This window comes from Phodopus roborovskii, unplaced genomic scaffold (assembly GCF_943737965.1).
Source record: "Phodopus roborovskii unplaced genomic scaffold, PHOROB, whole genome shotgun sequence".
Classification (NCBI taxonomy): domain Eukaryota; kingdom Metazoa; phylum Chordata; class Mammalia; order Rodentia; family Cricetidae; genus Phodopus; species Phodopus roborovskii.
Genome location: NW_026126409.1, coordinates 27,688,826 through 27,703,616, shown reverse-complemented (window position 1 = coordinate 27,703,616; position 14,791 = coordinate 27,688,826). Strand labels below are relative to the sequence as shown.

The 14,791-nt window shown below is 36.5% G+C and overlaps 2 protein-coding genes across 2 annotated transcripts in view; one reads left to right on the top strand and one right to left on the bottom strand.

Annotated features, from left to right (window-relative positions):
- The window catches only part of Wrn (WRN RecQ like helicase), a 104,083-nt gene that overhangs the window by 806 nt on the left and 88,486 nt on the right, over window positions 1-14,791 (top strand). The gene's annotated exons all lie outside the window — the stretch shown is intronic.
- Saraf (store-operated calcium entry associated regulatory factor) overlaps window positions 1-14,791 on the bottom strand; it is a 735,200-nt gene that overhangs the window by 657,481 nt on the left and 62,928 nt on the right. The gene's annotated exons all lie outside the window — the stretch shown is intronic.

The window sequence follows — 14,791 nt, the reverse complement described above, 5'->3', positions numbered from 1 at the left end:
CCTTGTTACAGCGCTCTGCTGTAGAATGACAGCCCAGTTCTGTGTGAATTAAGCATATAATCATTGAGCACTACCCAAGGCATTAGAGAAAACAACATGAATCAAACAGGGAGAAAAATCTATCCTTTTAGAGCTTAAATTTTAGTGGAGACACAGGAAATACCATGTATAGCTTGTCAAAGTAAAAGTGAAAGAAGATAGAGGCCAGGGGGGCTGGGAACTATAGTTTTCCAATGGATCTTCACTGTGAGGGAAGGGACAAGTCACCCTGTGACTGTCCCTGGGCAAAGAAAGTGCAAAAGCCTGAAGGAGGCTGCTTATAGTTAAGAGCAACCTAGAAGGGCCACTAAGGCAGGGAAAATGAGACCAGAGATTCTTTGCAGGATTTTGATTGTGTTGGAAATTTGAGGCTTCATCATGAAGAGTTGGGAACTATTGGAGACTTGTCAGGGAAACAACTTTATTAGATTAATCCTTAAAGCTAGGCAATGGTGGCACAAGCCTTTAATCCCAGCACCCAGGGAAGCAGAGACGGTGGATCTGTGAGTTCAAAGCCAGCCTGGTCTATAGAAGGAGTTCTAGGACAGCTAGAGCTACACAGTGAAACCCTGTTTTGAAAAGTACAAGCAAGCAAACAAACAAAACTCCTTAAAATTGTAAAAATATATACATATATGTGTATAATTTGCTAACTTAATAATTTTAACTGTATTTTTTTGTTGTTACTTTGTGTTCTTGTTTGCTTGTTTTTGGTGCTCATGCTAAATATCATTTACTGAGCACACCCTAGCCCTATTTACAGAACTTTCTCTTCATCCTAAGCAGAAACTCTGTAACCATGGAGCAACAACTCCATTGCCTCCTCTTTTCAGGCCTCAATAATTTGTAATAATATCTTTTCTCTTATGAAGCCACCCATTTCAGATAATTCATCTAAATAGAACCATAAATATTTGTCCTTTTTGTTTCTGACAGGTGAGGTTCAGTGTGTTTTCAAGGTCCATCTACGCTGTGGTTTATAGCTTAATTCCCATTTTAAGGGTGAATTATATTTCATCTTGTACATAAGGGTGTATGTATATGAACCATATTTTACTTATCCTTTAAATTATTGATAGTTTCTTCCTCATGATTTTTTCTATCCATAATATCATGTTATTTTATTTTAATTTTTTAGGTTTAACTTTTTTATTCCAGTTTGTATTTATTTTGAATTAAGAGTTCATCTTCACTCTTTTACATGTAGAAATGCAGCTTCTGAACAAGACTTTTTTATTTAAACCAGCTTTCTAGATATTTTATTAATTTAAATGCTGTTGTACATGGCATTGCTTTCTTTCTTTTAGATTATTCATTTTGCTGTGTGAGAACAGATATTTATGTGTTGATCTTGAACTCTGAAACTTTGTTGAATTTTTTTTTTTTTTTTTTTGGTTAGATTTAGTAGTTTTCTTGTCAGTTCCACAGGATTTTTACGTATAGGATTGTGCTATCTGTTAAGATAGAAATAGTTTTACTTTTTCTTTGTTTAAATGTTCTATTAGTCATGGTTCTCAAGAGCAGTGGTTCTCAGCCTTCCTAACACAGTTCCTCCAGTTGTGACTCCAACCATGACATCATTTTAGTTGCTACTCCATAGCTGTAATTTTGATACTGTTATGAATTTTAATGTAACTATCTGATATGCAGATGGTCGTAGGTGAGCCCTATGAAAGGGTGATTTAACCCCCAAAGGGGTCATGACCCTCAGGTGGAGAACCAATGTTCATTTTGGATTAAGAGCTTGTTGCAATTGGAAACAAGGTCATGGACTGAGGGTGAAGATGGGGAAGGAGGTCTAAGGAGAGAGGAATGTTATAAAATTGCCATCAGAGGTAGGGAGGATAGTAAATAGGTAAAGGAAAAACTGCAGATTGCCAGGAAGTACAGATGACTCCCTTAGAGTTGGAGATTTAAAGGGAAGACCAGTCAATTTTGTGTTCCTCCCTCTCCCCCCCCACCTGATACACTAATTCAGCAGCATCTATGTATGTAGGCAAAAGTGATGGGAGAAACTTCCTTTCATTTAGTTAAGGTTAGTTTTTCAGGAAAGAATAAAACCAAGAACAGCACTGAGGCTAAGGGAGTATGCAGGAAAGCAGTTAAAGCTTTGGAATTTCAGCTGTCCATGACATGTAGATGAGAATGGTGGCTCATGTGTGCTCCCAGCACTCAGGAAAGTTGAAACAGGGGCATCACCCATACATTTGAGGTCAGCCTGGACAACATCCAGAGTGAGATTATAAGATTATAATAAAAAATTAAAAACAAAGTAAAAACTACCCAGGTGGTGAGGACAATGGAAACCATTGATGGAGAAAGGGATGTTCAAAAGATGTTGGAGATGAATTTCTTAGGGGACATAACCTTGAAAAGTATTTGAATGTTGGGCACAGAATGGTGTGTATCCCTTTAATCCCAGCACTTTGGGGGGCAGAAGTAGGTGGATCTTTGTGAGTTCAAGGTCTGCCTGTTCTACAGAGTGAGTTCCAGCACAGTCAGGGCTATACAGAGAAACCCTGTCTCAAAAAACCAAAGAAAAACAAATAAACAAATAAACCAGAATGGAATGTGTAGAATTTAGATTATGGGTAATTCAGTTCCTCTTAATGACAAAAATTGGAGGAAAGATAGTGAAATTGGAAGACAGTATCTCCCTTGGATGTTTTCCAACACAGGTTGTGGACAAGGAGACTGGAGAAAAGGGTAGACTGTAGATAAAAATGGCTGTGATAATGATGGTGACAGTCATGGATCCTAGATCTGTTGTGAGAAAAATACTCTTGCAGAAAAGCAAGAATGCACTGTGATCTAGTAAATTTACATCTAGAAATTTATCCTATGGAAATATGGTTAAAGATATCCATTTACACAGGAAGTTCATTGAAGTGAAAATTTTGGGTAACCTGTCATTAGAGAAGATCAGAGTCATGGTAGCTGAAGAGAAGAACTCTAGATAGACTTTAAGAAATGCTTTTAATCCCAGCATTTGTGAGGCCAAGTCAGGCAGATCTCTGTGAGTTCTAGGCCAGGCTGGTCTACAGAGTGAATTCCAGGATAGGCTCCAAAGCTACAGAGAAACCCTGTCTCAAAAAACAAACAAACAAAAAAATAAATCAAGATAAAGTATTAGGACTGGGGATGCAGTTCAGTGGTACAGCATGTGTATATCATGCAGAAAGCCATAGGATTGATGCCTAGTACAACATAAAAAAGATTGCTATAGGGTATTAATTACTAAATATTCCTGAAGCAGGGTGGCCTGGAGACATTTGGACTCTCTGACCTTGCTTCATTGCCTGCTATGAAGCCATTTTCATGGTGGTCACCTTTATGGTTGAAAGATGGCAGTTCAAGTCAATTTTGAATGTATAGTTCTTTCTTCACATCTAGCCAAAAGTAAAAGTGTCCTTTCTCTTAGCGCGGAAGTAGAGTCCTAAGTATTGTTGCTGTTGAACTCCCTTGGAGCTAGTAATTATAGGCAGAGGATGATGGACCAGAGAACCAAGACCTGGGTTGTATTTCTTATTCCTGAATGATTGTTAGCAGTAATTCCTGTTGGTCTTAATTAGGTTTTACTTCTGGTACTACTGATGAGGTCAGTTCTAAACAGAAAGTTTTAGTACTAGTGCACTTATGTTAGGCAACACTAAGTTTAGGAGAGTAGAATGCTATTAAAATGTATTGTACACAGTAGGTATCTTCCCTTCTAAGTATGTACACATGCATGTATCTGTTTACTTTCTGTGATGTTGGAGATGGAATCCAGACCCCATGTAAGCTAGGTACTCAGTTGCTCATAGAGGGTATCACTAGCTCCCTAGTGTTGAGGTCACCAGTCTCTTTTCCCTCCTTTCATTCTTTTCACTTTTTACTTACTTTAAAAAGCCAAAATTTTATGATATATTTGTTCTTGGGATGCCAATTTGAAAAGATAAAAAAAGCATTATCATTTATTTTCAGATTTATATTATTGCTGATGTGCATGAAAGATGTAGGTAGGGGTTGGAGTGGGAGAAAGAGAAGACAGATGAGAAAATATCATGCTTGGTAAGAAACAAATCATAGAGTATTGAAACAGGTTTGCATACCTGACCCTCAATCTCATTCTGTCCCCTGTAAGGGCACCTGGTGACTAATACAGATTCTCCTCAATGATTCTTTGCCTTTGTGTATATAGTCAGACTGCAGTGTCTGTGACCCACATTTGCATATTTCACTGACTATTCAGAAGTATCAGGTGTGTGTGTGTGCGCACGCCTATAAGAATTGTAGGTGGAGATTTTTGTCTTGCCAGCTTGCTCCTTAATTATTAATTATTATTAATATTAAGTATAAATGCTTGGCTGATACCTTGGGCTTGTTTTAGCTGGCTATTATAACTTATATTCACCCATTCTGTTAATCTGTGTGCTGCCCTGTGGCTCCTTCACCTCATGTATGCACCTTCCCATCTTGCTCACTCTGCATCTCTCCCCTTCTTCTTTCCAGCATCCTATCATATTCTCCCGCCTAACCTTGTCCTGCCAGTCAGCTTCTTTTAAACCAGTCACAGTGACATATACTCACAGTGAAAAGGAATATTCACAATGAACCACTTTTTCTTTTGCATTATTTCCTGCAACTCTTTTATTTTTTATGTGGGTGCTCATTGACTGGGGTGTTGCCCTAGCCCCTTTGTTCTTCTTGAGTCAGGGTCTCACTCTATCCCCACCTGCCTTGGAACTCACTGTGTAGCCCAACTTGGCCTTGAGTATTGTCAGTTATGCTGCCTCAGCCTCCCCAGGGTTCAGGTTATAGGAATGAGCTGACATGCTGAGCAGGAAATGTGCTATTAAGATGGGACTTGAAGGCCAAAACGAGTCGGACTAATGATCAGTTCACCGATGTGGCTTTCTTCCCCTCTCTGCTGCCTTCTGTGTGCTGGCTTTATTTCCTGCCTTTCTCCCATGTAGGCTTCATTCACTACAGCAAAGTGGCTGTAGAAGGCTGAGCTTTAACATTCTTAAGTGGAAGCCATTGAGTTAGGTCATTTTCTTAAAAGAGCAAGACTATTATTCTTAGAAATAGTCCTAGACATCTCAAAAACTGTTGTGTCTGTTTAGACTTGAATCATGTATTTTGTTCTTAAACCAAATGCAAGACATGCTTTTGATCTTAAACCTGAGTTTCCGAGGTACTGTGCAAGGGGAATGAGGATTCCTTTTAGGTCAGTTGGGTCCACTATAGGAGCTAGCTTAGTAGGTAACTATTCATTATCTGAATTAAATTTATTGGTGTGATAAAGAGAGTCCAGTGCAGAATGGATGCTGTCTAGGCAACCATGAATGTCCACTTAAAAATGAGACCTATAAAATTCCATCTCAGGCTCTGTGAAGTAAGAGTAATAAATATAAGAAGAAATGTAGACACCTAAGCAAGTTTTAAATGGACTTCCTTGAAAACTTTCTCTGCTGTTTCCCAGTTTATAATGATTGATTTTAGCTGACTTGCTAAAGCTACTCACAGAACAGAGGAAATTCATTAAAAATAATGAATTATTTAGTTGGACAGTGAACTTCAGTTATAAAGCATTTCCCTGTGCCATGGATTCAGTTCAGGTCAAGTCATCTTCCTGGTTTATGGGCAGTGTAGCTCCTCATCATGACCCAGGAGAAAGGGGGTGGGGAAGGGGGACAGAGGGAGGAGAGGAGAGCAGAAGAGAGGAAAGAGCCCCTTTTCTTTTTTTAGTTGCTAGCCTTGTAATTTCATTGTTTCATATTTGATTGATTTACATTTATGCCTTATTTTAGTTGGCCCTTATTAATACAAAACTGTATCTTATATAATATTTGACAGGAAAATGTGTTAGATACCTAAAAGAAAAGGCATCTCAAAAACCATCCCATTACTTCTCAGAATTGCTTTTGACTCACCATGGTTGAGTGCTAATAGGTGGTTTTATTTAGGTTTTCTTTTTTTAATTTGGGCTGTTTGGAGGGAAATTAAAACAAGCAAAAATCTATGTGTTAGTAAAAGTCTTAAAATTTATTTAATTAAGGAATTTAATGAGAACTTTGTTATTGATTTCTTTGTTACTTTGTCTTCCCCATTCCTCTTTATATAATAATCTGTAGGTTTGTATATATGTACATATATATGCATACTATTTGCTAGTAAGTGTAGCCAATGTGTACAGTCTTATTTTCCGAAAATATATAAATGTAACAGATTAGCTTGACATGAACTGTAGTCACCTAGGAAGAGGGAGCCTTAGTTGAGGAATTGTTCGTATTAGATTGGCCAAAGGGCAAGTGTGTGGAGCATTTTTTTGACTACGATTGTTGTAGGAAGGCCCAGTTCACTGGGTGGTGACACCTCTGATCAGGTGGTCCTCTGGTATATAAGAAAGCAAGCTGAGTAAGCCAGAGGGAGCAAAGCAGTAGGTAACATTCCTCCATGGTCTCTCCTTAGGTTCCTGCCTTCAGGGTCCTGTCTTGGCTTCCCTTGATAATGGACTGTAAATTATAAGGCAAATAAACATTTTCCCCCTCCAAGTTGCTTTTGGACAGTGTTTTATCATAGCACCAAAAAACTAGGATCACCACAAGTTCTTTATCCATTAATTTGTTTATAGTTATCTATGCTGATTCTATAACTTGGCTATTGTGAGTAGTGTTGTGATACACATAAGTATATAGTCTATTACATGTTGACTCTCATTCCTTCAGGTATGTTTTAGGAGTGGTAGGGCTAGACCACATATTAGTTCTATTTCTAGTTTTTTTTTGAGGATCCTCTATAATAGTTTCCATAATAGCTACACTAACTTACATTCTCCCTAATTCCAGTGACCTACTTTTCTTTCAAAAAATATTCAGTATCTATGTGCTTGCATAGTTTCTGTAGTTTGTTTTGCTATTGAGTTGTAGTTTTCTACCATTATCTGAGTTATTTCAATTGTTTTGTTATTTATTTATGCAAATTTAGGGTCTGTCTTAGGGTTTTTATTGCCATTAAGAGATACCATGACCATGGCAACTCATAAAGAAAACCATTTAATTGTGGTGGCTAACTTATAGTTCAGAGGCTTAGTCCATTATTGTCATGGTGGGAAGTAAGGCAGGATATAGGCCGACACAGTACTAGAGGAGTTTTGCATCTTGACTCACAGATAGCAGGAAGTGGTCTGAGACACCAGGTGGAGCTTGAACGTTAATGAGATCTCAAAATCCACTTCTATAGTGATTCCCTTCCTCCAGCAAGGCCACACCCACTCCAACAAAGCCACACCTCTTAATAGTGCCACTGCCTTTTGGGGCCATTTTCTTTCAAACCACCACAGAGTCCAAATTGTGATTTATTTTTAAAGTAGCTCCTTGAGCTATTTAGTGAAATGTGTATTCCTTAACTGTTAGTTTAAATATTCTATAGAAGTCTGTTCATTTGGTCTGTGTTTCATTTTCTCCGAAATTTCTCTGCTGAGATTTTTTGGTCTGAATTATCTATCTATTGATAAGAGTGGAATATTAAAGTTACCCAGTCTAGAACTATTGCCTGTGTGTTGTATGTTTTGTGAGACTGGGCATATCTGTGTACTGTATATATACATTAGAATCGTTCTATCTTCTTGGTGGACTTTCTTCTATATTACTATGTAGTGACATTCTTTATGCCTTTTAATTTTGACTTGAAGTCTGCTTTGTCAAATGTGAGCATAGTTGTTCCTGTTTGATTTTGGTTTTTGTTTGCTTAGAATATCATTTCTCCATCCTTGCATTTATTTAAATCTCTGTATATTTGCTAGTGAGATGAGTTTCTTGCGGACAGCAAACATTGGATTCCCCCTTGCCACCCACCCAACACCCCATCTGGTAGATCAAATGCAGGGTATTGTGTATGCTTATCAGGCATTCTAATTATTGAGCTAAATTCGTTCATTGATTGTTTTAATTAGAGAGCTAAAGTTACTTATGTTTAGAGTTGTTATTGAAAGTAAATTTCTCCAGTTTTTCATGTAGATGCTTGTTAACTGAGTTAATAATGTTTATTCTTCCCTAATTTTATTTATCTATTTTATTGATATTTATTTTTATTACCTGAGATTTTATGCTTTTATATATATCTTTTTCTTCTTTTGTATGTTGTATTCCTTGTCTTTGTGATGCTGGTATTGTTTATGTATGCAGGTATTTTTCTTTTATTTTAAAGAATGATTTTGATGGCTATAGTAATCTTATAGGGCTTGAAATACATCAGTCTTTGATCATCTAGCCTTTATGATTTCTGCTAAAAAACAAATGTTATTCTCATAAATTTGTCTTTGTAAGTAATTTGATGCTTCTCCTGTTCAGCTCCATCATTCTTCTATTGTCTTTATTCTTGACATTTTAGCTATAATATGAACTAGAGACATTTCTGGTTGTATATATTTGGGGTTCTACATGCCTCATACTTGAATGTCTATTTCTTTTTTTTAGCTTTGGCGAGTTTTCTGTTATAAATTTATTCAATAGGTTTTATATCTTTGTCCCTTCTTTTATGTAACAGATTATTACTTTTTATTTATCACTATCTTGAATGTAATAATTATTCAAACTTATTGTAAATTTCTAGTCTTCCTTCTGCTTTATATAGTTTATTTGTAATGCATTCAGTTGTTCATTTACATTTTTTATTTGAGGTAAATTTTTTATTTTCAAATTTTTTCTTGTTCAGAATCTCTCTGCTGATTTTTTGTCTAAATTGCCAAATATATTTTCTGTCTTGAATTGATGTCTTTATTGTAGTCATGTGTTTATTGAACTGACTGATGATTTTATATCCAGTGTTTTAAGTCACCAGACATTTCTAACATTTCCATATTTATGAGTATAGTTATTACAGAATTAGGACATTTTGGAGGAGTCATATTCCTTGCCTTTTCATATCTTTTGTGTAACTGGGCTTCAGTTTGCATCTATTTGGAGAGATAACCCTTTTGGATTTTAATGGTGTTTATCACTTAATGAGCACCCTTCTGTGTAAGCTCAGACCTCTAGAATTGCACATAGAAGAAAATAAAAAAAAAAAAAAACACACACACACACACACAAAAAAAAAACAACGACAACAACAAAAAAACCAACCCACCATAACAGTAACACTGAAGCAAAATCGATGTAGAAATGCAATGAGTCAGTTAAAAGACAACTGCTATGCTTACAGTAATCATAGAAAAGAAAGTTGCAAAATCACATGATATTAACTGTGAAGTTTAAAATACTAAGACAGAGCCAGATGTAGAGTGGCTCATGTCTATAGTTCCAGCATTTAGAAGGCTGAAGCAAAAGGGTCACTGTTGGTTCAAGGTAGTTCTGGACTATACAGTGAATTCTACTGCAGCTTGAGCTATATAGTGAGACTGTTGGAAAAAAAAAAATCACTAAAAGTAAAATTATTAATAATAAAATAATAAAACAAGGGGACAGGTAGCAAAGTGAAATGAAAGGACAAAAAGACAAAAGAGTAGTAAAAAGTCAATATCCATTTATGAAGTAAAGAAAAACATGTAAAAAATAGGTAAGATTAATAAAAATAAAATATGAAAGCTTTTAAAAATAAAGGCAATACTAAAAATATTGTTAAAGAAAGAAACAAAGACAAAAACAAAGATGCTTCTTTTGGAATCCACCAAGTCTAGAGTGGATTGTGGATCCTCAGTGAGGTCTATTGTAATTCCGTTCTCTTTTCACTGAGGAGAGTTGGCTTGAGAGCCCTGTGGGTTTCTCCTATGGCTAAACGTGCTGGTCTTTTGTCTCAGGCGGGCTGCTTACTTTGTGGTTGCATCTTTGGTTTTGCTATCATCTAGCCTCCCAGGAAGCAGAGGTTGGAGCTGTGGATTTTGTCTACTTTTCTTCTCTATGGCCTTTTTGTTTCTCCATGCTTTTTCTCTTTTCCCAGCACCTCACATGCATCCCAGTGCTCTGTCTTCTGTTACCCTGAGTCTTCATGCACAGTATTTCACAAAAGTAGCAGCAGTCAGCCTCCAACTTAGCTACAGAATTTATCAGGAACTCTGTACTTATAGAATCACAGTCCTTCCAAGAGACCCCAGTATACTACATATAGGAGATGAGGCAGAGCAGTAAAAAATACCATCACACTCACCAGGGTTCCAGTGCACAATGGGTATGGTAGCATATGCCTTTCATTACAGAACCTGGGAAATGGACTGGAAGAAAGATTATGAGTTTGAAGCCAGTCTGGATTTACATAGCAAAGCACTGTCTCAAAAGCAGACATACAAAACCAAAGTAAAATACAGAAACCCAAACCCAAACCAAAACCCAATTAGTTTTTTAAAAATCTGACATCATGGCTGAACACTGGGGCCACAAGCCTTTATTCCCAGCATTCTGAGACAGAGGCAGGTGGACCTCTGTGAGTTCGAGGCCAGCCTGGTCTAAAGAGTGAGTTCCATGACAGCCAGGGTTACACAGGGAAACCCTGTCTTAAAAAACAAACAAACAAACAAACAAACAAACAAAAAAAAACCCAAAACCAACCAAACCAAACCCATCTCTGGTAGCATACACCTTTAAAAAAAAAAAAAAAAAAAAAATCAGACATCAGTGTGGTCAATAAAACTAGTAGTATCTGGGCTGGGCTTAGTGTTAGGGTACTTGGCTAGCATGTGCTTTCATAGATTCATTTACAACTCTGAAAACAAAACTAAATACAAAATCCCCACCAACCCCTAATTACGAGTTAAAGTAAAATATAATTATATTTTGCAGGTAAGGAAATGAGAGTTTAGGAAAACAGTGGCTTGTTCAAGGTCACAGTAATACTATGCAATCATGTCAAAGCATAACTTTCTTTTTTAAAAATTATTTTTTTTATTTTACATACACAAGTGTTTTTCCTAAATGTATGTCTGTGTGAGGATGTCAGGCCCCCTGGAACTAGAGTTACATACAGACAGTTGTGAGCTGCCATGGGGACTGGGAATTGAACCCAGGTCTCTTACCTGCTGAGACATCTCTCTGGCCCCCAAAGCATAACTTTCTAACATAGATCCTTACATATATATAAACACACCACATGTATTCAGTTCATTAATGAGAATCAGTTTAATGAATTTTTTTTTCCAGAAAATAATAGCAATTATACAGATGGGTAGAAAGTAATGTAAAATGACATACATGGGTGAGATCTCTAGGCTTTTAGATAATTTTTTTTTTTTTTTGCATGGGACAGAGACTTCTGTTACACTTTTTCTAGACAAATATTTAGAAGCCAACATGTACCGTCATAGACTATGAGTTATTAAGTTGTAAGGAAATGGTCCAAGTGTATTCCATGTGAAATAATCTTTATGTGAAGTTGCTTTTATGTGACATTTGAAAGGCCTTTTACTTTGTCTTTTCAGTTTTGCATTCATTTTCTTGACACAAACCAGTATTGGAGCCAGATTCCTTTCCACTTTACTGCCTTGCTTTTTCTCACTGTAATCTTCAGCACCAGAGCAGGCTTCGGCAGCACTGGATACTCTTCTTTGGTGCAGAGTGATGTTCACATGGCTTCCTTTTTCAGAATCACTGTGAACTTGGCTCTAGTAAAATTTTCATAAAGGGAGGTCTAGTGAGAAATCAAAATTATAACTTAAATATATAAGTACTTCTCCCTAACATTTTGTTATCATATTTCAGAGTAATAAGATGAACATTTGCATATTTGACCAAAATAAAATCGAACATCTTAGGTAATTATTGAAACAATTTCCACGTGAAGCAGTATAACTGCCTATCAGTTATTTGTTGAATAGTTTGAATAGTTGAATAATTTGTTATTAATGTTATTTAGTAACAACTTTATCTTATACTAGAAATGGTTGTATTGCCACTTAACTTAACAGTTTCTCCCTTTTTTGATGCTATTAGAAAAAATTTGGACATCTTATTTCATTTAGCCCTCAAGCAATTAGGCAAGGCAATTACCATGTTAACAGAAGGTATTCATTTCCTTACCTTAGCTAAAGGTTTTAGGAACAAAGAAGTCTCTCAGCTCATCCCCCTGAAACCCAAATTTCTCCTGAGGCTGGCCTTAAGTGTCTGTTCTCTAGAAGATGGCTTAATTCTAAATGAAGGTAACATGCCCTTGGGCTCTTTGTGGTGGGGTGAGTTGGAGTATAGCTTAAAATTCAAGTGCTTATAAAGCTAACCCATCTTAACTAGTTTGGAATGTGATCTCCTTTCACACTGAGTTTCTTTATTGCTGCCTGCCTATATATGCATGGATTTAGGACCACCTAAGATATTTAGAACTACTGCCTGTCAGAGACTTCATCCCTGAAGAAAACTTACTCTTGTTCCCCAGCAGCCAACAATTGCCAATAGCTTTTTAGCTATGGGTGGGACTTCACAAGCCCCTCCCTACTCATTCTGGGATTTGACTGGCTTGACATTTTGCAGGTCTTGTCCATGTAACCACAGCTTCAAACATTCAATGACCCTGTCAGCAATCTTTCTGGCCCCTCTGAAATAATCCCTAAGCCTTGGCATGGGGTGTGATATAGATGTCACATTTAGAGCTGGCTAGTTTTTGTTCTGAATTAAACTTCAAGTCTTATTGGTATGATTTCTATTGACTGAACTAGAAATGGTACCAGACAACTTCTCCTAATCATCTCATTGCTGTCAGATAGAATTACTTAAGGTGCTGGCAGTAGAACCAGGATGCATTCCTAGTGTATGGGAACGGACTTCAGGAGCCCATTCCCCACCAAGGGATACTTACTCCCTTAGGCTAGAGACACAGAGGAGGGCCTAGGCCCTACCCCTAGGCCCTACCTACAGATTTTGATGATTCCTCATGGATGGCCTCACCCTCCTTGGGGAGTGGATGGAGGATAGGATGGGGGATTGAATGGGGGGGGGTGTTGGTCAGTGGCGAGCATGGGAGGATGGGAGGAGAGGGAACTGGGATCGATATGTAAAATAAAAAAATGAAATTAAAAAAAGAATTAAGTTGTATTTTTAACACATAATTTATAATTTTGACAATAATTTATTAATGTTTACTTGCTAGTTCTACCATCCTAAACAGAACGTCTACTAAATTAGCTATCATGAAGCACATTTTTACAACTAATTTATAAAAAAATCTGGAAGATAAAACAAGGCCAGTCTCAAAGGAAACTGTCTCAAAACAAAACAGACAAGCTAGCTAACATGAAGCAAGACACATAGAAAGCAGGCTTTTACCAGAAGTTTATTAGATATTTTATGGGTACATCACAGAGATTAAAAACAATAAAAAAAATATATTGTTAAAAATACCAGCACTAGGGAACTAGATAGATTATTCATGGTTAAGAGCACTAACTGTTGTTACAGAAGATCCTGTTCTGTTTCTAACACCATGTGATGGCTCACAACTCCATGTAACAGGGAAGTCTGAGACTAGAAACAATAGGAAGAATAAAGGTTTTACATGAAGATCAGTCTAAAAACACACAAGCACTATGCTGCCTATACAGAGGAGCTCCTGACTATTCAAACTTGCATTTAGTCTTGAATTCCACATTGTGCTGTCATAGAAACTGTAAGCCCAATGGAATTCAAGTGCTTGCAGTACTTTCTTTTTAGTTTAAGGTTAAAAAAATGCAATTAATCCTTGGTGGGTAAAGGTGCTTAGCTATACAAGCCTGACAACCTGGTTTGATTCCCAGAATCTGTATAAAAGTAGAAGGAGAGAACCGACTCCACAAAGTAAAGTTGTTCTCTGATCTCCACACATGGCCATGATTAGAGCTTTCTAGCACTCACACATATCATGTAATCTCTCTCTCTCTCTCTCTCTCTCTCTCTCTCACACACACACACACACATACACACATACTCAGTTATTTCATTACTAAAAGTGTTCACAGACCAAAAGAAGTTTTTTTTTTTTTGTTTTTTTTGTTTTTGTTTTTTTTTTTTTTTTTTTTAGCTAAAAGGAGCATTTTTAATTATTTCCTCTGAGTGAGTTTGTTGTAATATAATTACACTAAATGTAGTTAAATTAACATGCAGTGATCACATGGAAGATGTATTGATAGCTGAAAAAGTAGAAATAGTTTAAAACACTGTTTAATTAATGCTGTCTGACTCTCAAAGAATAGCAATAGTAATAGAGCAAAGATGGTGTGTCTGAGAAAAGCTTTAGTAGTATTTTGAAATGGTTTATATAAAATGTGAATAGAGCAAGACATACACCTGTAATTTGACACCAACTTTTGACTTCTGTCAGGGGTTTTGAAATTTTGGCAAATAGGAATTTAACCACAAACCATTTTAAAATGCTGTAGGTTTATAAGGTATATATTTTTACATAAGTTTGTCTTAGTACATTAAAGGTGGTGGGTAGGGAATGAGGTAGATCTGGGAAGAATTGAGGAAGGGGAGTGACTATGATCAAAACACTTTGTATGTAATTCTCAAAGAACTAATAAAAGGCAGAAACAGCTTTTTTTTGTGTTACTTAATAGTACCAAGTATAATAGTCTGCTCCTAAGTCTTAAATGGTTTCTGTGATTACTTAACATTAACATGATGTTTCATCAGGAGAAACCACCAACATATTTAAAACTCTACCCTCCACAAAACATTCAGACAATAGAAACAACCCAAGGTTTGAGGAATTCATTACTTGAATTTAGTATAAATCAAGTAGAAGCATGGTTTCATTTTATTATTAAAATGATATATTAGAAATCTTCATACTTGAAGTTTTGGTTATATTCTAG